A 23,471-nucleotide genomic window follows, 5' to 3' on the forward strand; every position below is an offset into this window, starting at 1 on the left:
TTTAAACAGAGAAATGTTGACCCCCTGAAAACGATAATCATGCATATATATATATATATATAAATATATATATATATATATATATATATATATATATATATATATATATATATATATAATATGTACTTAGTACTTGGTTTGGGCCCCTTTTACTTGAATGACTGCCTTAATGCGGTCGCATCAGCCTGTGGCACTGCTGAGCTGTTATGAAGACCAGGATGCTTCAACCAGAGGAATCTGACATTTGAAGCCCATGTGTGGCAGCTCTTTATGCACTGACTCCAGCCTCAGCCTTGTGAAGGTCCCACACTTTTGAATGGCCTTTTCCTGACAGTCCTCTCCCACCACACACAGGCAGATCCTGGACATGGGCTTCAAATGTCAGATTCCTTTTGTTGAAGCATCCTGGTCTTCCATAACACCTCAGCAGTGCTACAGGCTGAGAGCATCCATGCTCAAAACCAAGTACTAGGTGCATATGCATGATTATATTGGATATTCTGATCTTCTGAGATTTTGAATTTGGGGTTTTTACAAGCTGCAAGCCAAAATCATCAAAATTACAACAACTGCTTGACATACAGTGCCTCTCGAAAGTACTAATACACCTTATTTTGAATTTTTTAACTGAAAATTCACGCACAAGTAACAGACAACTGTGAAGTGAAATCAAAATGATACATGATTCTGTTATTTTTCCAAAAATAGAAAACCGAAAAGTACAAGCACAAGTATTCATACAGCATGAATGAAGAGAGACTGACATTTTAGCCTATTCCTCTTTACAAAACAACTCACGCTCTGTCAGATTAGAAGGAGAGCGTTTGTGAACAGCAGTTTTCAGGTCTTTCCACAGATTTTCAACAGGATTTAGGTCAGGACTTTGACAGCATGATGCTCCCCCCCGTATATTTGACACTGGGGATGGTGCACTCAGGACGATGAGCAGTGTTAGGTTTGCTTCTTCCACTCGTTCATGAAGGCCAGATTTGTGTAGATACGACTTATAGTTGTCCCATGTCCAGATTCCCCCAGCTCAGCGGCAGGACTTCACAGCTCCTCCAGAGTTATCTTGGGGCACTTGGTTGTATTTCTTACCAGTGCTCTCCTTGTTTGATCTAATATTTTAGATGGGCGACCGTGTCTTGGTAAGTTGGCCGTGGTGCTTTACTCTTTCCATTTCCGAATGATGGATTGAACAGTTGCTCCGGGAGATGTTCAAATCTTGGGAAATCTTTGTATAACTTAACGCTGCTTTAAACTTCTCCACAGTTTTATCCTTGACCTTCATGATGTTGTTTAGTGACCAATACACTCCGACCACAGCTCTGAGGGCCTAAAAGAACAGCTGTAATTACGCACAGGTGGCCTCTCTTAAGACTTAACATTCTGCAGTCATTAGGAATATTATAAAGGCAATTTAATGCACTCAGAAAAATGCTGTATGAATACTTATGCACGCCCCACTTTTCTATTTTTTTTTTTAAAATAACAGAAGAGTGAAACAATGAAATAAGACTCCCAGGTCTATCTTTCTACCAAACCTACGACTGCTCTTCCGTCAGTGACTGCTTACCCAAAATCAAATCTCTTCCATTGGTCATGTCGCTCCAGTTCTCCAGCAGGTCCTCATCAATACAAGGTCCTTTGCCTTACCTTAAACCCCCTCGATAACCTGCCCCCCCATGTCTCACTGACTGAGCTCCCACATGTGCCGACTCCCTCCCGCACCTTCCGGTCCTCTGCCCCTCAGCTGACTATACCTCCTGCTCTTACTGTACCTCCATGGCCTCTGGAAACCCTCCCACCAATCAAAACCAAAAAAGAAGACCGGCCTACAAAGTTCATTCATGTTCTGTTTATGGCTTGTATTATTGTGTCTGATGTGAGGTGAACCTGGCTGATTTGAAATTAAAAAAACACATTATAACTATTATTATTATTATTATTATTATTATTATTATTATTGTTGTTATTATTATTATTATTATTATTATTATTATTATTATTATTATTATTATTATTATTATGTACAGATCTCAAACAAAGGGGAAAATAGCATCCTGCTTCCTATAGTGGCAGTGAAGGAAATTATGTCATGACCTGTTCACTTCCTGAATGAACTCTTTCAGTGGTACTTTTACTGCTGACTCTGTAAATCACTTCTGAATAGGTCCTGTTGCCGGAACTGGAGCTATTGCTATTTAAAACTAAGGTAGTGTACACATGAAGCAGCCAACAGAAAACAGTGTGTGTTCATGACAAGATGTTTACACAGCAATGTTGTAATGATCATTAGGCCTACAGGACATGCAGATGCAGATGGGTTTAGCAGTTCATCAGGGTTCTTGCTCCACATCAAATTACAATTTATTGCAAATCTTTTTTTCTTCTTTCTTTTTTTGTTTAGAAAAAGATTTATTTCAATTCAATGCATATCAATGCAAATATATATATAAAAAAGATACCCTCCCTGTTTTTAACAGGGAGGGTATTGACCCTTAACGTTGCACCAGTGTCGCTTTGTTGGGGAGCTTGATTTTTCCCAGATAAGAGAATGCATTTTTTTTGTCTTTGTTTTTTTTGTTTTTTAGCTGCTGCCTTTGCCAGCAGGATCCGTTTCTGTTCATACTGATTTAGGGCAATGCTACATAATGGTTTTGTGTCACCCAACAGAGCAAGGCCAGGATCCACACAGACGCCTTCTCTTAAAGGGGGCCTATTATGCAAAATCGACTTTTTCAAGCTTTACATCATGTTATTAAGTCATTCCCTCATTAAAACCATGCCTGAAGTGTTGCCTTGGCACATTCACGTATTTTCGAGTAATCTGTAGAAACTCTGATGGCAGCCATTTTAGGGATAAAACGCCTGATTCCTTCAGGAAACGCCCTCGACCTCCAGGATACGCCTCCGACCTTTCGTCACCAGCCGAGTAACCAACCACTGCTCCTCAGCAGAATCCCCTCCCCGCAGTGTCTAGCCCTAAGATGTAAACAGAGTCATCATGGATGATTAGCTTCATGTGTTGTGAACCGGAGCCACAGCAGACTTTTACAAAGACACACATCAGTGTTTCTGTTACCGAAACACCCAGGATTAAAACCGGTGACAAGAACACTTATTTCAGTGTCTGGTTCTGCGCTGGGCCTTGATGATGCACAGAGCCTCCGGAGAAAGCTAATGCTAAGCTAAACCTCGAGTCATCACGTGAAAACGAGAAATATGCACAAATAAAGTCAATAAAACCACCACACACATAAAGAACCGTTTAACAATGATCACACACGGAGCCAGGCTTGTTGATTTGGAAGTTTATTGCTCACATTTCATCTACAATGGGTCATAGCCGAGTGGTTTTCTCCCGGAGCTAACAAGCTAGCCGCGACAAGCTAACGGGAAAATTCACTGAATACAAGCATATTATGCATTGAAAACGTCACTAAAACAGGCAACTGCTTGAAGCAGCCTTTATGATGATCACACACGGAGCCTGGCTTGTTGATTGTGTAGTTTATTGCTCACATTTCATCTACAGTGAGTCGTAGCCGAGTGGTTTCTCTCGGAGCTAAGGCACTATTAGCCGCGTCAAGCTAACAACCTTCACCTTCACAACATTCATTGAAAACAGGCAGCATATTATGCACAAATAACGTCAATAAAGCAGCAACTACTCGAAGCAGCCTTTACGATGATCACACAATGAGCCTGGCTTTACACATTTGTGGTTTATTGCAGACTTTTCATCAACAATGAGCTGTAGTCGATTATAACAAGCTAACGGGTAACCTCGAAAAACCATTGTCCACTTGCACAGATAATGTCCGTCTTTGAATCGTATGGGCTCCTGCAGATCCTGGTGTCGTCCATGGGGGTATATTTAGAGATCCATAGGGCATGGCAGATGCAAAGAGATAGCCTCCAAACCAGTTATTTTTCAGGCAAGAGCCCCTTCCAAGCGTCCGGTGTGGAAGGTTTGTTTCCAAATAATATCCTGTGTGGCCATCGTTCACAAAGTGATAAACAGTAGGTCCTTTCCAACAATAAAAATTAAAATGCACCGATCGTAGTTTCAATACTTGAGACAACGAGCGGAGTGTTGTTGTGATGCCACAGACAGCGTGTGGAGGGGGCGTGTCGGAAAGGGTCAGAGGTTCTTAAAGAGACAGAGGCCTATTTCAAGTCATTTGCTAACGCCATTTTGAAAGAGCAATTTTATACAAGGCAGTTATTCTAATTTACTGCATTGACAGACCAACAGAAGGTTTCGTCATCATTGTAGTGTCCTATAGACTGGTGCTATGTGGCTGAAAAAAGCATAATACCCCCTCTTTAAGTAATTGCAACACATACATGCCTGTTGTGCACTACAAGTGAGATTTTATTTCCACAGCAGCACCGTGGGTAATAACTGGCCAAACACAATGAACAGGGCTATTAGATCCTTATCACCACTTCTCCATCCTTTATCAAGATGTCTGCATGTCAGTTGGTCATTTCCTGTGCTGACCAGAGCAGCCACCCAGAAGTGTGCCTTTCTTTGTGGCTGACACGTTGCTGTGAGCAAATCTCTGCAGTGAACTGCACTCTGTGACTGACTATTGAAGCAGAAATCAACACAGCGCCATAATTAAACCAGTGTGGACAGGCCAGTGCGCTCAGTAGAGCAGAAGGAGCCGTGGCCTTGTGCAGCCGTTGGAGGTCTTGCAAGTGTCAGTGGACGAGCAGCGGGAAGTCACACCTGATGTCTTTGTGGCGATGTGCTCTGAGGAGGTTTAAGGCCATTTATACCTCAGCATCAAAGTATAACAATGTATGGAGGATATGGATGAAGAAATATACCTGAACAAATACCTATAGTATTTGGATATGGATCTGAAACATTGAACAGAGTGCATTACTTTTTCTTGTACTTTGTAAAAACTATAAAAACTACAAGTTGTACATCTATTAAAAGTAATAAAGGACAGTGAACCTGCTCACTGAAAGGAACTGATGATTTGGGCCCGTCCCCGTCTCAGAGCGTGGTGTCCTGCACTGGTCAGCTCCACCTCCTCCTCCTCCTCCTTCCTCCTGTAGCTCCCTCTGCTCTACAACAGTCTTTCACCATCTCTTGTTTGGCCCTTCCTTGTTAGCTCCTCTTGTGCTGCCTCCTCCGTGCTGCAGGTGTGGGGGCTCTTGGTGCCTCCTCAGTGTCTCAGAGATGTGTGGGTCTCAAATGGGTTTAGCTGATAAGCTAGCTTTTGTTTACTTCTAAAAAGCTGCTTTCTTCAGGACCATTTTGGAATCTCAAAGTAAACAAATCCACCAAACCTCCAGAAAAATACAGCAAAGATGTACAAAAGTATCCAGTAAAACCATGAGGAACACGAAGCAGCCTGCAGTCTACAGGAAAACGTTTGGGGAGGGACCATGTTGTACAAAGCATCGCCACTGGCCAGGGGTGTCTGTCCTGCCCTTGTACAGCCCCTGTTCAACCACTTACTGCGTTAAGTTTGAAGGTTTCACAGACGCCTGACGCCTTTAGAACCACGAGATCGGGCCCTGTTTGTGTCACATAGACTGTGTGCTGTAACATGGGGGCCTTCCTCCTGGTCTCTTTGACTTTACCCAGTGGACTGATGCTGCTTCCAGTCCAGTGGCAGCACCACCATGGACATGATCTCTGGTTTTAGTCTGACAGCAACAAGGCTTTGAAGTTACCATCGAGGATTCAAATAGAATCAATTGAACCTTCTCTAATCTTTATCGGCCTAATTAATAATGATTATCATATGTATAATCAAACAAGAACATTTAGATTGTAAATCCACTGAGAGGAGTATCAAATTCTTATCTATACTGTTTTTTGTTCTGTAAGTTTTGAAGGTTTTGATTGAGAAGTGCGGAGACTCGTGCAATCATAATGTTACACGAACAGTTCACATAAATGGGGCGCAGTGGCCACTGTCGGCCCATGATGTTTTTCTCCCTATGTGGAACCTAATTGTTCTGCACTGTGCATTATCTGACGTTCCTGGCAGGATCTAACAGAAGCTTGTTTAAACACCCACATGTGTCCTTGTCCCTCAGCCATTTGCACTGTCAATTTATACAAATAAACATGTGGACTAAAGTATAGATTAGCTTTAGTCTATGCCATTCCCAACCTTTGCACTTATAGTCCCTCCCTTGTCTCTTGCAGAAAGATTATTCGTCCAGTTTGTGGTCTGGCTGTAAATCCTGGTGGTGAGGGTGAGTCAGGAAGACTTTGGCGTCTCTCTGTGATCCACCCACAAGTGCCATCACGATGCAGCCTTCCCCAAAAGATGCGCTGTCTGATATTAATATATTAATATGTGCATTTAATGAGCAACAAGAGACGTGACTTTCCAAAATTCATACAGCATCCGCTAAATTATGCAAGAATTGCTCTTTTCTTTGGAGTTAGTTAGTGGCACTTAACTTGTCTGCTGGAAAAACAAACTTATAATCACAGTGTGGACACCAGCTTTTTACTAATGCGCTTCATTGTCCTTTTATATGTGCCTTCTGTATGGGCTGAACTTGATTTATGTTGCTTGTTCATCGCTTGTTCTTTTTATTTAATATTTATTTGCTTTGGCATTTGTGCAATAATCCAAGGAGGTCAAATAAGAGAAAATGAGGGATTCAAGTACAACAAGTTTGGGTTTTTGGTTTAAGTATTACAGCTATGGATATGAAACTTGGCCATTATTAATATTAAATACAGAAAACTCAACTTGCAATTTTCCCAGCTCCGGGTCAGAGGTGCAATACGCACTAATGGAATCACGAAGAAGAAGCTAACACAGAGTTCCATTCAATATCTGTAAATAAAAGATCCCACACAAATACAGAAGCTGGTTTTCTCATGGAGGCCTTTATGACGAGCTCTCTGATACATTTGTTATTCGTTTTGACTCTTAAAAAGGGTCAGAGTTACCAACATATGACTCTTTTTCCATCTTGTAAATGCATTTTATCCATTTAATATAACCTTTTCATCATAACATCATTTATTTTTTTTACTGTATCCACTGTTGTACAGTATTTATGTGATTAGAAACACCAAGTGCAGAACTAGCATGAACTAAACTTGTAAGACCTTCAGCTAAGTCTCTCCAAAGCCACATATTACATATTTGCACGAACAAAATAAGGGGATTAAAGTTGTCTCAACATGAGGAGATAATGTTTACATATTATCTCCAAGGCAACACTAACCATGACCTTAACCATAACCGTTTTACTGAATTAGGTCTGGGTTTTGCTATTCCCATCCTGCTGCAACTCAAAGTGCAACCATGAAGATTCGGTTAGCATGGGAATGGATGTTATTGTTAAATCCAGAGACAAGAAAGAGACCAGAAAATGGAGCGATAAGAAGGTCATGGATGAGACTTCTGTTATTTAATAGAAGCATGTCTCAATATCCGTATTCATAAATCATAAATGCAATATGTATTATTTCTCGTAGGCTCTTCTCACATCGCGCTGCCTTACGTTAGAATCATTCATCTTTTTATAATTCACAATGCACAAGTACTTTCATGTGTCACAAAGGTCTTCCATGAAAGCCGTGTTAATAAAAAGACTTGTAATGAGGCATTGAAATTCCATTAGAGCATCTTTATGGGTCCCAAAGGTAACTACACATATTACTGACCTTTATGACAATAATAACACGCTTAATGAGATACACTGCGCGTACGAGAGAGCTGCCGATACAATATATATGATAATTACCATGTGTGTTCACCTCTGTAAAGTCAGTAATTTTTTCTCTTTCCTGTCTCATTTTTAGGTGTGGTAAAAGCTTTACTAAATGAAATGTGACCTCCGTCTTTAAAGCCGGAGGAATGCAGAGAAGATCTGAGTTGGTCGACACTGGCAGTGGCCTCTTCAATAGTGGCATCATTTTTCCATCAGAAACCTTGTACAACAGTAAAATACAAAGCCTAACCTATTATTGAACCTATTATTAAAGTCAATTATTGGTTTTCATGTTCTTTATTATTATTCCTCTTCCATCTTTTTCCCGATTTTCTGCAGCTTTCAGCACCTTCATGCTTTGTGCAATTTATGCAAGTTATGCATCAAAATGTTCCTTATGTTGAGGAGAAGGGTGCTATTACTTTTGGGACTTCTGCAACTTACGGTTGCAAACGTAACAAATTAACCACTTTATGCATTTTAAACCGTTTATGCAACTTAAGAGTTTATGCCATTTAGGATTTATGAATTTTAAAGTTTATGCAAATTACATAATTCATGCAAATTCACCCATTCATGCATTTTACCACTTTATGCAGTTTATTCAGTTTATGCAACATGACATTTTATGCATTATACCAGTTTATGCAAATTTGATTATGCAAATTAACCACTTTATGGAATTTAAACAGTTTATGCATTTTAAAGCACTATTATGCAACTTAATAGGGATTTTCGCATATAAAGCAGAATAATGCCATTTTAAAGCATTTATGCAACTGACGAGTTTATGCTATTTAGGACTTTTGAATTTTAAAGAGTTTATGCATTTTACCACTTTATGCAAAAAACACAGAAAGTTGCAGTTTAGCAACTAAATATAAGTCTCAAAACGTTGACTTTGCTGCATATCTTATTTATTCTGCGGATAAATGTGTGTAGCTCACAAGGTGAATGACATTTACACTTCCCTTTAAATGCACAATCAGGGGGGAAAAAATCTGCGTTCATGAAAATATCAGGATACAAGTGGACAGGGAGGGGGAAATGAAGGTCTGTGTGGCTGTTCAGTAAACAGGCACTGGAGGTGTATGTTGTCTTGGAAACAACATATTTCCACGGATATTTCCTCAGAAACACGTATTATTTATTTATGGGAAACTCCACATACATTTATCACAGCCTCATATTGATATACAGTATGAGTACTCACCATTCTCAAGTTTTCTTATAACAGGGGCTTCTGTGAAAAGGAGTTTGTAAACGTATAGTCAAGTGTCATCATCTAATCCTCGATACAATAACCCAGTTCTAATATTCACATAGTATCTCTATAGGTGCACAACTCCTTACAATGATACAATTATACAAGTAAAATGAAATGAAATAAAATAAGTGACACACAAACAATCAAAAACACAAATAAAAACGACCACAGCAGAGACAAACTAGATCCGCCCTCAGTGTGAGAAGCATCAGCACTTTCGCCCTAAATTACTCCTTTAAAAAATGGTCGGTCGTGGGAACTTCGACACAAAAATGTGTTGTTGTGACAGAAAGCTCGAACTCAGTGAAAGATTGATATTTTAGAAAAAAGAAAGAAAATGAGCATTTTGTTTGTCTGACTCTCCTTTTTTCATACATATAAAAATATTATTAAAAGATTTTAACCCTTTCTACAACTAACAAATCAGAAAGTTAAGGGTTAAAAAGGCTTCAAACAGAATTTATTTTATTCCTTTTATACAAGAAGAGAGACAGACCTTCAAAATGAAAAAAAAAAAACTAAAGCTTTCTAAAGTTACAAGCACATTTCTGTGTCAAAAGGCCCACAACCAGATCAAAATAAAAATAACATACATTATTTTAAATCACAAAAATATGGGAAAATCTAACTCCATCCATCCATCCATCCATCCATTTTCTTCCGCTTTATCCGGGGCCGGGTCGCGGGGGCAGCAGTCTCAGCAGAGATGCCCAAACTTCCCGATCCACACACACCTCCTCCAGCTGTTCTGGGGGGACCCCGAGGCGACACCAGGCCAGCTCGGAGACATAGTCCCACCACCGTGTCCTGGGCCTTCCACGAGGCCTTGTCCCACTAGGACATGCCTGGAACACCTCCCGCTGGAGGCGACCAGGAGGCATCCGGAACAGATGCCCGAGCCACCTCAGCTGGCTCCTTTCGACGTGGAGGAGCAGCGACTCTACTCCGAGCTCCTCCCGGGTAACTGAGCTCCTCACCCGATCTCGGAGGGTGCGCCCAGCCACCCTGCGAAGGAAACTCATTTCGGCCGCTTGTATTCGCGATCTTGTCCTTTCGGTCATTACCCAAATCTCATGACCATAGGTGAGAGTGGGAAAATCTAACTCAACTGGCATAAAAAAAACATTTAAAAGTTATGCAAAAAATACATTTCACAAAGCATAAAAAAGTGCTTGGGTGTGACAGAGGCTTAATATCAAAATCTGGAAGTATTTGCTGCTCATTAAATCAAGCACAACTTGTTTTAGCCAAATCTCAAAGCAACAAAGTTCCACATGAAACATTTAGCTTTAACAATTATTATTAATGGTGGTAAGTGACTGGACCTTGGTAAATTGTTGATAAAAAGAATTGTTGAGATCGTTCTCACGGCAGAACTGCAGCGCGATTGGCTCGAGCCGCCAGTGGTGCTGATCCAAATAAACCAGAGACTGGATTCTCATGGGTTTGTGAACTCACAAATACTGACATTAGGCCTTCAGTTCATTTCCAGCTTTCATTTGTAAAATGATCAGTGTCGGGTCAAAACAAGAGGGATACACAGCATCTGTGCACATGGCTTTGTGAACTCAGAGCTGGCAGTTTGGCAGAAGTAACAGGCCACATGGGATTGACATGTTCATGACATGTTGCAATGGTTCGCCAAGGTCAACATCAGACGACCTCATTTCAGAGTTCGAAAACAGGAGAAGTCATCCCCAGCACCAAAAGGCTTACTGTGTCCATTTTTATTTTCTTGTGTGGAAACAAGTTAGAGACTGTCTTGCCATCTCGCTTGGTTGGAAGCAACATTGGCAGGGGAGAGCGGGGTGGGTTGGGTCACATAAGACATCACTTAATAGCTCTACTGCCAATCCTATCAGACACTACACACTCTCCCATGCCTCTGAATCAGGGATCTCCAACCAGTAGCTCGCCAGGCCTTTCCACATCTCTACACGCTTGATAACTCAGATTTTAGATGCATTTTCTGCAAAAACTTTGGTCAATATTATAAAGTATAAGGACTAAATGCAAGTCATTTTCTTGGTGAAGTCCCCCTAAGTGTTTTTGAAGCATAAGTAGCTCTCCGACGTACTCCGACCGGGTAAAAAAGGTTGGAGGCCCCTGTTCTAAATCATGAGGGTTTCATAGTCAATAGAAACAGAATAATACCCACTTTAATCCCTATGACCAGGGAGGGTTGGGACAGTCCAAGGGGAGGGTTGTGTCTCTGTCCTGGTAAAGTTTAATTTGGTTAAAGTTAGAATATTGACACATGAAACAGTTCCTTCACATAGAACAAAAACCAGTGAGCCGTAGCGCAGCGTGGATCAGATGAACGGGAACCGCCTGAGAACAACAGTCTCTGATTCATAAGTTCTAATAAAGGTCTTCCTTTAGATCCACAATAAGAGACCATCCACCTCTTTGGAGTCCTCCAAAACATGTACACCAGGTGTCAACTGTCCTCTGTGTGACCCGACCGCCCCCGGCCAAAACATACATTTTGTCAGTGATTAGTCTTTAGATTTTACCTGTTCATCCTGGGAATTATGAGAAATGAAAGTTCTTCAGTGTGAAAGTTGACTCACACCAAAAGTTTACAAAAGTTATTGTTTTCCCTCTGGTTCACTCACCCTTCCATTATCTGTGACATCGGCCTCTCTGACCACGACCTCTCAGTCTAGCCTCATCTGAGAGACCCAACCCTGCCCGCTCTGCCCTGATGTGTTTCTGTAATCCCGCTATAAAACATGATTTAATTAGAAACATGCCGCATATCTCAGCTGAAGTCTGTTGTATCGATAAACGTTTTAGACATTGGAGTATTTTCATTGACTCCTTCACTGCATTATTGATAGAAATGGGCCGTGCTGGTGGTTATGTTGGAACATTATCAGATCGTCACAATTCTTGCCGCACCAAGACGCATTGATCAGGTTATTGACCGGTCACTCTGAGGCATGATTATTGCTGTGTCCTGTTGTCATGCCACTAAAAGCTGCTCAGATCGGTTATTAATGAGACACTTCAGTCATTTAGTAAGTGGGAAACTCCTCGTTCAAGGCGAAATGCTCTTTCTATGGAGCATCTGTGGTTGGGTGGTTTTCAGTATTGTGTATTTAAAAATGGTGTCCTGGAAAAAGTGCAGGAAAATCCAAAGTGTGGCGGTGCACCTTTCCCCGGCGTGTCCCTTCGGTGCAGCTCAAAGTGAGGAGGGAAAGATCTGTGGGCAGTAATTAAAGAGCAGTTTGTCTTGACACGAGCCCCGGAGCCTAGGCAAACAGTGACGTGTTAAGTTTAACGTCGAGGTGTTACGCTTGTTTGGATCTCTGTTATTCCACAGACTTGGCTGATGGGCTCTTGTCAACAGACACATCTTAAAATGTGAGCGCGGCGTGTGTGCAGAAGCAAAGCTGTGCAAAGTAAAGTTGACTCAGAGGTGAGCTGGAATCAAAGCCTTTTACACCAAACACCATCTGCAGAAACAGGTCCTTCTGAACTTCTGGCCAACATTTGGTCCATCTCAACAGAAGCTCACAGGGATTCACGTCGCATTCCAGCCGAACATGCTAAAAGTCAATGTGTTATTTTCAAGAGGCATTTGACGGCCCTGACTCTGAGACACGTGTGTGACAGGTTCATTTGCAGACTGTCAGGCTCTGTGAGTCGCACAAACTTTTGCCAGTCCTGTTTACCAGCTCGCTGTGACGCGCTCTCACACTCCAGTGCTGCTCATTCACTGGGGTTCATTTTTAGAAGAGGATAAACTTTGGGTTCTGTCAGCTCGTGTCCGCTGTCTTTATTGTAAACAAGTGAATTTCTCCATTGTGAGATCAATAAAGGATTATCTTATCTCTTTATTGCATATGTATTACAGCCCGTTGTAAGATGCATTGATTGGTAAATTAATGCTTTCCACAAATGAACACCTCAGGGCTGATGTCCCAACTCTCGGACCATATATAGCTACCCTTTATAATTCTTCTTCTTATTTTCCCATTTACAGTATAACTGCTTATCAAAGTAGGTTGCCTAGTCAAAATGTGAAAAAATAGAAATAAAGTAAATAATATTGATAAATCTAAAGATAGACAACTTGATGTCATTCAGGGTAATTATAGAAACTGCCACTTAGAACAAACTTTCTTTGCAAATGACCCTGCATGTAAGGTGCAAAAACAATGCTACATAAGTGCTAGCGTTAATATATATTACTAAATATTGCAGAACCGTGCAGTGCTGCTCTTCACGCTGCCTGAGGGCAGCACTGTCCTTAATGGTGCTCTGTGCCCTGGTCAGGCAACGTTTGCCTCCAATGTCCTTGATGAAGAGGAATCCCCATTATGTTCTCTGCTGTCCTCACACGCTGAAGGATCTTCCAATCCGCTTCTCATAATTTGATGATATTGAATGATTCCTAGAAAATCATCTACAGTATTTGCTAAGATACAGTGAACCAACATACAGTGCCGTACTAAAGTGTAGTTTCTGATTGACTTCTACAGCAGGAGCTTAATCCAACAGAGCAGTGCTTCTTAACCTTTTATTCTCACAATCCCCAGTATAACAGCCTGTGAGGTTTGGGGCTCCTGCAGGACATGTTTTCTATTCAAACCAGAGCCGCTGCTAGACACTTTGGTGCCCTGAGCTGTGTGTTTGTTGTAGCTCTGTGCATTGTACCGTTAGTCACATCGGCGCCTCTTCTTTCTCAATAGTTCTCAGTGAATACGAGGCAGGTTTTTGTCACCACATGAATGATTTTCAATCACAATGGCCTTGATGTGGTGCCCTCGGCGCACCTGATTCATACATAGAAAATATACCTCCAGGATCTGGCGACCTCCGTGAGGATCCTGACTCCCACGTTAAGAGTTGAGAGATATTTGTCTTATTAGGGAATAAATAAGTGGCCGTATTATTACAGATAGAAAGACATTTACCATTTGAATTATGCCCCGCATCAATCTGTCCCTCGAAACTGTGAAGCTGCCGATACCAATTAGAACCATTTACATACAGACAGTTTTATGATCGTAACACAAATTTACCCGTCAATATGTTGCCTACTCATAGTAAATCCACACACTCGCCGTCAGGAACATGAATTGTTGAAGGTATAACCCTTACATGTCAAGTAGACTGTCAAAACATTCGATGCTGTTCTTCAGTCATGTAAAATAAAATAAATAAAACAAATGTATACGAAGTGGTGAGAGCAGCTCATCTGGACAAGGTGTGAATGCATTACGTAGCTTACCTCGACAGATCAGCACCTCTGCTCACCTGCAGATGAGTAGAAACAACTGTGTCTGAATTATTCAAACCAAAACTTTAAAATAGCGGCCACTTCGGATCAGTTTTTGTTGCCTTGCCTCCGCCTTAGAAACAGCCGCTTTAGGGGATTTTCTTTTTGAGAAGATGCTGTCATTCTGGATATGGGAGAAACATACTGAAGTACTGTACTGAAGTAAATGGTCAGGTACACATATCTCTGTGCCCGTTTATTGAAATCCACTCTCTGTGGAGCAGTACCAGGCTGTCTTACACTGCACTGTACAGTGTATAGAGCACATGGAGTAAGTCAGGTGTTGCTTTACTGACTCTTTGTGGTTAGAGTCAGTACTGTGTTCAAACCGTGTAGTAATGTTTCCTCATCATAACCATGCCCACTGTTGAATTGTTCATCCGGTGAGGTTATTCTTTCAGAACAGACAAAAATACCCAACTCTTTCTCAACTAGCATAAGCAGATTGAGAAAAAGTGACATAAAAGGGTGGTAAGTGTAAAGAGTGACTTATAATTCTGATCTGCGACCCCCCACACGGCGCTGACTCCTACAAAGGCCTGTGTGTTCTTTGTCTCACCTCCCTCTTGTCTTCAGCCAATATTTCAGCCATGCTCCTGACATCCTCCCCCCACACGCCTCCATGCGTTGCCTTTGACCGCGGCGCTAGTATACAAGCTAACCTTCCACGTCACAGGAAGGTCACGCGCACACTGGAAGGTCAAGGAGAGGTCGCCTCGGTGCCCCCTGAGCGCTGTCGTGCTCCCTAAGGACTAAGGGCAATATGTGACAGGATCGGGGGGGGGGGGTCTCTCGTGACTTCAGTGGGGGTGGTGTTCACATAATGCTGTACAGCTGCGAGACGCTTATGTTATAGCGCCAGACATGTCACTGTGCAGCAAATGGAGTAACCTGTGATAATAGGAGGAAAAAGATGAATAAATATTGAGTAAACGAACCTCTAGATCAGGGGTTTGCAACTTTCACCATCAAAAGAGCCACTTCAAATCAATGTCCTTTTTTAATACGGATGACAGATAAAGGCAAAATCGTTCTTCATATCATTTAGTATGATGTCAAGTTCTTTAAGAAGATACAAATTTAGCGGTTTCTGATTCATGTTGCATGTCATATTGTCATATGTCATAATTTAGTGGCTCATCAGACGTATAAATACACTTGACTTTAATACAGGCTTTAGAGTGTATAGTGGTTGTCTTTGCCTGCTCTAGATGAGCAAACCTTTTCATTTTACTTCTCAACTGATAGAGTTTCTCCGTAGGGTCAAACATTATTTTGAATGGACTTTCAGACATTTAAGAGCCCTTGTAGTTATACACAAATATGTTCATCGGTCACTCGCTTTCCTACCATCATACGGTATTTTATTTTGTATTTTAACCAGTATCAGTTTGGGAGGTTAATTGTCTGAATCAGCTCCCTCCCTCCCCCCTCTCTTTGTCTGGTTCAGTAAATTGTGCGCCTCCAGAATAATCTGTCTTCTTCAGAGCGGCTGACAGGTCCCAGTGTCCCACCGCAGGCGGCCCCTCCTAAACACAGGCCCGACACTACAGTCACACTTCCATTCAGCCAGATGGGCCTGTGTCCCCCATCGCCAGACAAATTCAGTTTGGGCCCTAGATTAATATTCAGCCAAAGTCTTGGCTCTGTGTAATTGAATCTTGGTGCCATGAGTGTACAACAGGGGCTACTTTAGATGCAAGCAGCCAGCTGCGCCAGGCTCCTGCCGGCCGGCCACGGCCACGCCCCTCTCCGCACACTCACGCTGTTGTCTCTGCTCCACGCTCTGTTGACATATCCACTCAGCTATTCCCCCTTCACTCTGTAATAACTCTCTTAGTCATGCACCGCTTTGTCAGCTCCAAATACAGGTCTGAGCCAACTTCAGTGGATCTAATAATCACAACATTTTTATTTTTATGGATCTTAAATGTCATTGTTCAGCCCAAATGAATCTTGGCTTCTGTTGTTGTTTGGAAATTGAACAGTTTACCACAGTGGACGTTATTTCCTTTTTCAAAGCACAAACACTGGATACAAAGCTAATTCAAATTCAAATGTATGGGTTATTTTCATTGACACAATAGACAAGGAGATTTTGGATTTCTTCAAATTAACAAGTTGTAATAATGATTAAATTTCACCTTATTTTGGGGAGTTAAAGCTGAATAAATCAGGCTCGCAATTAGATGTTAAATAATCCTTTAGAGAAATGATTGTGAAAATGTTGCCACAATGTGAGAAAAATGTATTTTTGAAGTCCCAATTATCTAGTAAATCTATGGATATGTATATGAATAATAAACACCTTATTGTGAAGATCTGGCTCAAAGTGATGAACTAATGAGAAACAAGTACAGACGACACAAACTTTGTTCAAACTTTCTGCTTCATCCTCACGTTCACACATGCTGCGATGTACGGCGTGATTCAAAAGTTCTGAGCACTCATAAGAGCGAGTGCCGTTATGCCATGTCCAGTTCTGTGCCCACTTAATTCATGCTCTGGGCTCCGTTACTTCCTGTTCGCTGGCAGTCCTTTCTTGTGTCTTTTTTCCTGCTCGCTGGCAGTCTGTCGCGCTCATGGACCACGCGGCGCACAAACACTGCAGTTGATTTGTCGCTGGGCTTTTTCTGTCTCTCCCACACCTCCCCCTCTGTCTCACACTCTCGCTCACACTCATACACTCGGGTTCATTTATAGTTTAGCTGGCACAGTTGCTCCTCATTGGATTTCATATCGACTATATATGTGACTCATTCCTGTGTTTGTTTTCACTTGTGCGACTCGTTTTGTCAATGCCCCGCGCGATGTGAGTGGTATGGATTAATAATCTCATGGAGGATTGTGAAGAGTGAGGGTTATCCCTGTGGTTTGATATCGTTTTATTGGTTAAACACAAAACCATCCGCCACATTGCTAAAGCCCATAAACCTTTATTGAATCAGTAAAGTGTGTTCATCACGGTGCCATGGAGTCGCCAACCACGCTGTTCACCGAAAACGAAAGCGTGACTAAAGGTTATTCTCACTGCTGCCTCCAGAGGGAGCTCCAGGCAAACTCCAATCAACCCCCTCAGAGAGTCACTGTCTGAGTCTTGTCCTTCCATCTTCCATGTGTGGCATGAATCATGGGGAGAGAGCTGGTCGACCCCTTTTGGATCTCTGAAGGTGTGAAAATGACCGCTTTCTGACTGACCGCTTTCGTCTGTGCTACAAAAAGAAGAGCCGTGCTTTCCCAAACAAGATCATCTACATACCATGTCCTGCTGTAAAGAATACCTCTGCATCACTGGCTGCTATGGGCATAACAGGAGAGAAACTCATGATGTGGACCCCCTTCTCCCCTGACCTCAACCCTATTGAGAACCTTTGGAGCGTCAACAAAAAAAGCATCTATGAGGGTGGGAGGCAGTTCTCATCCAAACAGCAGCTCTGGGAGGCTATTCTGACATCCTGCAAAGAAATCCAAGCAGAAACTGTCCAAAAACTCTCAAGTTTAATGGATTTAAGAATGCTGCTCAAAGAAGGGCTCCTATAGATACAGACGGCATCTCGTCATAGAAGGGGGCGTGGCTTCACCGAGGGGGAAAATAGAATCTTTAGAGAAACACAATTTTCCACTCTTTTTCACCATTTTCTGGGGGAATATGAACTTATTTATCACACACAAATAAAGTCAAGTGTAAATCGGGTCCATATGGATATTTTCTCACAGCAGATCGTTCAGTAGAAGTGAAAAAACGGCAGTTGTAGCAAGCGCTAGCTAACCGTTAGCATTAGCCCGATGCTAACATGTAGCATCAAGTTAGCATTCGCCGTTATTCATGTATTTATGGGCCGTTGAACCACTTTGCTCCTCCCCATGTCTTTGTATCTTTATTTAGTAGAAAACTATATCCATAATTCAGCATTTGTTAAATAAGTTTTTGAATAATTAGAGAAAGTTAACATTTTTTCAAAATTGTTTTCCCCCTTAACTGTTTTCAAAAGTGACCATATATGGGCGATTCCAGAGACGCCGTCTGTATCTATGGTAAAATATAACTTGACCTGCTAATATGTTTTTGATTGAAATAGCTTTTGATTTCAGTAAATATGACCTCCTAACGCTACAAATTCAACAAATGACCATTTTCAGTCAATTACGAGCTTTAAAATGTATTGAAACCATGAGTTGTATAATAATTTGGAACAGTAGATTTTGAGTTTTTTTACTATATTTATTTTTGAAATAATTTTTGAGTTGACAGTTTAGAAAATGTCATTTGCATAATAATTTGGATCGCGGTTCAGACTCAGCAGAAAACATAATAAACAAATGTGATATGTTTACACTACAGCAGGGGTGTCAAAAATACACAGTGGGCCAAAATGTAAAACTTGAACAAAGTCGCGGGCCAGCATTGAACCAATGAACCTTTTAATATGGACCCAAACAAGATTTGCTTTAACATTGAATATGGAACAAGCAACACTTATTACTATACAATATATAACTTAATAGTCCAGATATGCAAAATCTGAAAAAAATGTATAATACCGGTGGGCCAGCTCGAGTCGTCATTTGGTATAGCCTCGCGGGCCAAATACAATCACAATTCGGGCCAAATTTGGCCCGCGGGCCAGAGTTTGACACCTATGCACTACAGAAATCTGAATATTTAACCCTCCAGGAGTAATACGTGAGAAACTGATGTTATCGTCGATCTGCTGTAACAGATGGATCGAACTGATCTTTTATAGCACTGGCACAACTGTCAAAAAAAAAAAATTATAATAAAGAATCAAAATGAAGGTTTTTAAAAAGAAACACTGCACTATATCGCAGTTTGTGCATGTTTATTTTTCAGTATTACTGTCAATATTTTCCTCAATTATATAAAATCTTGGAAACTCCCATGAGTCTTGTCATCTACAAAAGCGCTTCCCTTTGACATATCTGAAGGTTTGCAGAAAAAAAGATGTGTTAAAATATCACAGATGCTTCTTTAAGTGACGCTTATTGAATGTCTTGCACTGGCAGGCATGGGGTGTAATGCTGTAATGCCCCTCTGTCTGTGCACCGTGTGGGTGTCATCCTCAGCTCGCGGTTGGCTGCCGAAGATGCGTCACTTTAAGTTGATTAAATCCATGCAGTGCTCTTATCTGGGAGCAGCAGGACAGGTATGTGTCTCACAGACCGGCATTATTGTGAGAGATGTCCCACACAATCAGTAATTATGTGCTGCTTCTCATTTCCTCTGTGGCTCTCATCCCAGAGGCAGAGCCAAACAAGTGGACAAGCCTCAGTCTTTTTGTCTGTGCTAAACTCATCTACAGTATTTCTGTCGGCAAATATACATGGGACGTTGCCTATTCCCAGAGACATAATGACACAGGGGTGAAGCAGAGGTTGGGGAGCACAGCAGGAGATGCTCTTGCTCGTGCAGCAGAGTGGAGGTGACGTGTAGTCTCTGTTGAATAAGCCACAACAGCACTCGTATAACTGGGAAAATAACATGAGCACACAGGCATGTTAAAAGGACCGGGAAAGACAAGAGATTTACGAAAGACCGTTTTCTTAAGTCCAGTTTGGTTTCTTAAAAGTGCGTCTCCATCAACAGGAAACAGGAACAGCAGATAAAAACAGGGGAGGCATGACGGTGCTGCCAGGACCCTGGAAATGAATTTGAACATGGATACAAGTACAAAAATACACTTTACAGGGCTCACAAAGATCCTGCGAAGAGAGGCGTGATATGAGCCCGCAGACCCCGGACCTTTGACCACCTCCAGCCGTACGGCACCACTCGGACCGGCAGCGCTTTCTGAACAGTAGGAGCTTTGAAAATGCAGCGTTTTAGTATCTCAATCCTCCTGAGCTTTGACTGGGGATTGTAATGATGTTATTTTCTTCCTAATTATGTCACTTCTCTCAGGGCTCTTAAGAAAAGAAAAGGACAATTGCCTTGACTATACAGGTGAATCATTCAAATGTTCATTTATTTCTGTAACTAGACTTAATGTGAAACTAATATATGATATAGATTATGTAAAGTGACACATGTATAGCCTATATTTGATATAATTCTGATGATTATGGCTTGGGTTTTTTACAAACTGAGCCATAAAAATCAAAATTATAACAAATAAAGGCGATACGTATCTCACTTTGCATGTAATGAGTTTATCATATATTAGTTTCACAGTTTGAGTTGAATAACGTAAGTAAATGCACTTTTTAATGATATTCTAATGTTCTGAGTTTCACCTGTATTTGAAGCTAGAGCTAAAGTTTACTTGATGATTGGTAAGATTCTGAACATTTGCAATGAGAGCAAGTAATAAAGAAAGATTGGGAGAGAAATCATTGCAGTGTTTCTTGTGTTGTGAGCTCTGACTTCAGTAGAAGTTGGTTACACACACTGTATCAGTATCAGTTTTTGACTCTTATAGAGTCTCGATTGAGAATAAGACATGACTTCAAACACATGGGTTAGTTTCGAACATTGTGAAGGGTAAGTAAATGAAAAGATGACCTGTTTCCCAGAATAGATGCCACCCACTTGATAAGCCCCCGCCTGTGATGACAACATCTAAACATCTAATGACAAACTCCATCAAGCCCAGCTTCTATTAGGAAGTGCCACAACAGAAGACAGTATATAAACAAGCTTTGTGCACTTGTCACTTTGTACCCAGGACTGTGCCTCTGAAACACTGTCTCTGGCCAGGCGAGGATATTAGCAGCGTGAATAATTAGGCCAGATGTTCGGTTCTAAACTTGTGGTCACCCCAGTCTCCTGAGGCTCACAGCTGAAAGAAAGATGCTTTCTCAGGAGAACACAGGAAAGGCAAAGGCAAAGAGGGGCATGTTCGCACCAGGATGATGAGGCACCAGAGGGAACCATCCAAATGGTGAATTGTATTGCTAGAATTGTATTGCTAGAATTGTATTGCTACAATTGTAAGGCAAGGGTGTCCAACCCTTCATCGAGGGCTGCATCGAGGCGTATACAGGGTGGAGGCCCAAAGATTGTGGATCCCAAACCGTGCCCCACATTTTTATTTAGGCTGGGAATCATGATGCCAACTCAGTGTCACAATAAAATGTTACTTTCTTTAGGTTTTAATCGTGTGGATTATTTAACATTCAGTTAAAAGTGTTTTCTTTGGGGATGTGTGCCAATTCAACAAGAAGTCTGGGGGCCACCAAATACTGGCCCCCAGGCCGCACTTTGGACACCCCTGTCTGAGGATAGTGGGGCCTCACAGTCAACTGTGATTTGGGCTTTTCTTAAATACCTGTCTTAAAGGGGCTGGAAGCAAGTTCACCATTTTATACTCACTACTGCCACCTCAGGCCATATGTGTAACTGCACCTTCTATATTAAACTCGTGCATGACGGCAATTCGGGCCGAAGTGACACATTTTTGAGTGACCGTACAGGATTTTAGAGGCAGTTGTGGTGAACAGGTCTGAGCTCATTCTACACATTAGGACATGGCTGGAACATGTAGGGGGAGGAAAATACTTAATTTTAACATTTTTAAACTCCTTATAGTCCCTTTAAAGTTCATTTTCAACCTGGTTCGTGTTTCTTGGTGTTGTTGGGTTTTGGAGACGCCAATGGCACAACTTCAGCCTCAGTTCAATCAGTCCACCCCAGGGCAGCTGTGGCTACAAACATGGCTTAACACCACTGACTATGATGTGATGGATAATGCACAGAATTGGAAAAGGACTTTGATCGCCTGGAATAGTCTTATATAAATCAGATGTATAATTATAATTATGGTTTATAATAATGAAGGTCTTTGCCTCTCTCTCTGAGAATGAGTAAAATGCACTGTCAGATGAATTTGGAGCCAAGGAGAATTTGCTCACCATACAAAAGCCAAGCAACCACAACAAATCATCCACCTACATCCTATGTCATTTAGTTCATAGTACAGCTCCCTCTGAAGGCAGCAGTGTATGTGACAATGAAAACAAGATTCCACTGTCCGCAAACCAAACTGCACGCAAGCAAATTCATGGTGTGATGAACACATACACAACTGCTCAAAACAGGGCTGACGATGGATTTGTTCAGTTCCTTTTATTTGCACCACGGGGACATGTATCCACCAATAGTGATTTGCAGTTTAAAACTACATTATTTACTGTCAACATTTAAAAGGACATTAAAGGAACAGGCCACCGTTTTTCCAAACTGAGATATGTTCTTACTGGAGCTTAGACAAGTTGATCCGTACCTGTCTGGTCTTTGTGCCTTTGGAAGAGCTCGGTAGCTTTCAACTTCAGCCCCGTTTGGAGCTATAGGAATACATTGGGAGGGGCCAAATGCAAACAACATCTTTGATCGTTTTGCGTGACTGAGACCACAAAGACCAGACACATCAACTCGTCTAAGCTCAGGTAAGAACATATCTCAGTATAGAAAAACGGTGGCCTGTTCCTTTAAACAGGACAAATGCCCCATAAAAATCTTATGGACAGAAATATGTAGTGGACCATTTCAGCCAAATAAATGTTAGTAACTAGTTTCTCATAAAGCAATCTACTCATTGATTAAACCTTTGGTAAACAATTGATTAAATATTGTAGGTAAAAAAAAAAGAAAGACAATTTACTTGATAAAGTCAAGGAAGAGGAAAAGCAGTGATGTTTTTTAATGTCTGACTCTGATGAAGAGGACTGACTGGCATTGACGGCTCGTGCTTGGCGGCCTGACTGGCTGGCCGGAGTGGCTCCCTGATCAAGGCTGTGGACGGACTGCAGGTCAGGTCTAGCAGAGGTGGTTCAGCACACTGGTGTTCATTGGTCTGAAGGTGAATGAGCTGCAGTCACTGGGAGCATGCAAAACAATAAAGTGTGTGGTGAAGGAGGGAGCCATCGTCCCTTTGGATCATTACCATCACATGTAAGACCAACAAATGCTTCTGTACATCCTCAAGTCTTTTCTGAACTCCAGCTTGATTGAATCTTAATATAATCAAACTTTATTGCAACATTTGTCAGAAAACAAACAACAGTCTTCAGCCTACTCACAATCATGAGCAGGAAGTGTCACTGAGTACTTGAACAGGGGCATGAGGGGCACAGCAGATGTTGGAGAGACCCTCACCGCGGCAGCAGGGCATCGCTCACAGAGGCATGGTGGGTATTGGCCCCGGGAAAATGGGATCCATCCGCTGTTTAAATTCCTCAGAC

Source organism: Gobius niger (assembly GCF_951799975.1).
Source record: "Gobius niger genome assembly, chromosome: 2".
NCBI classification, from domain to species: Eukaryota; Metazoa; Chordata; class Actinopteri; order Gobiiformes; family Gobiidae; genus Gobius; species Gobius niger.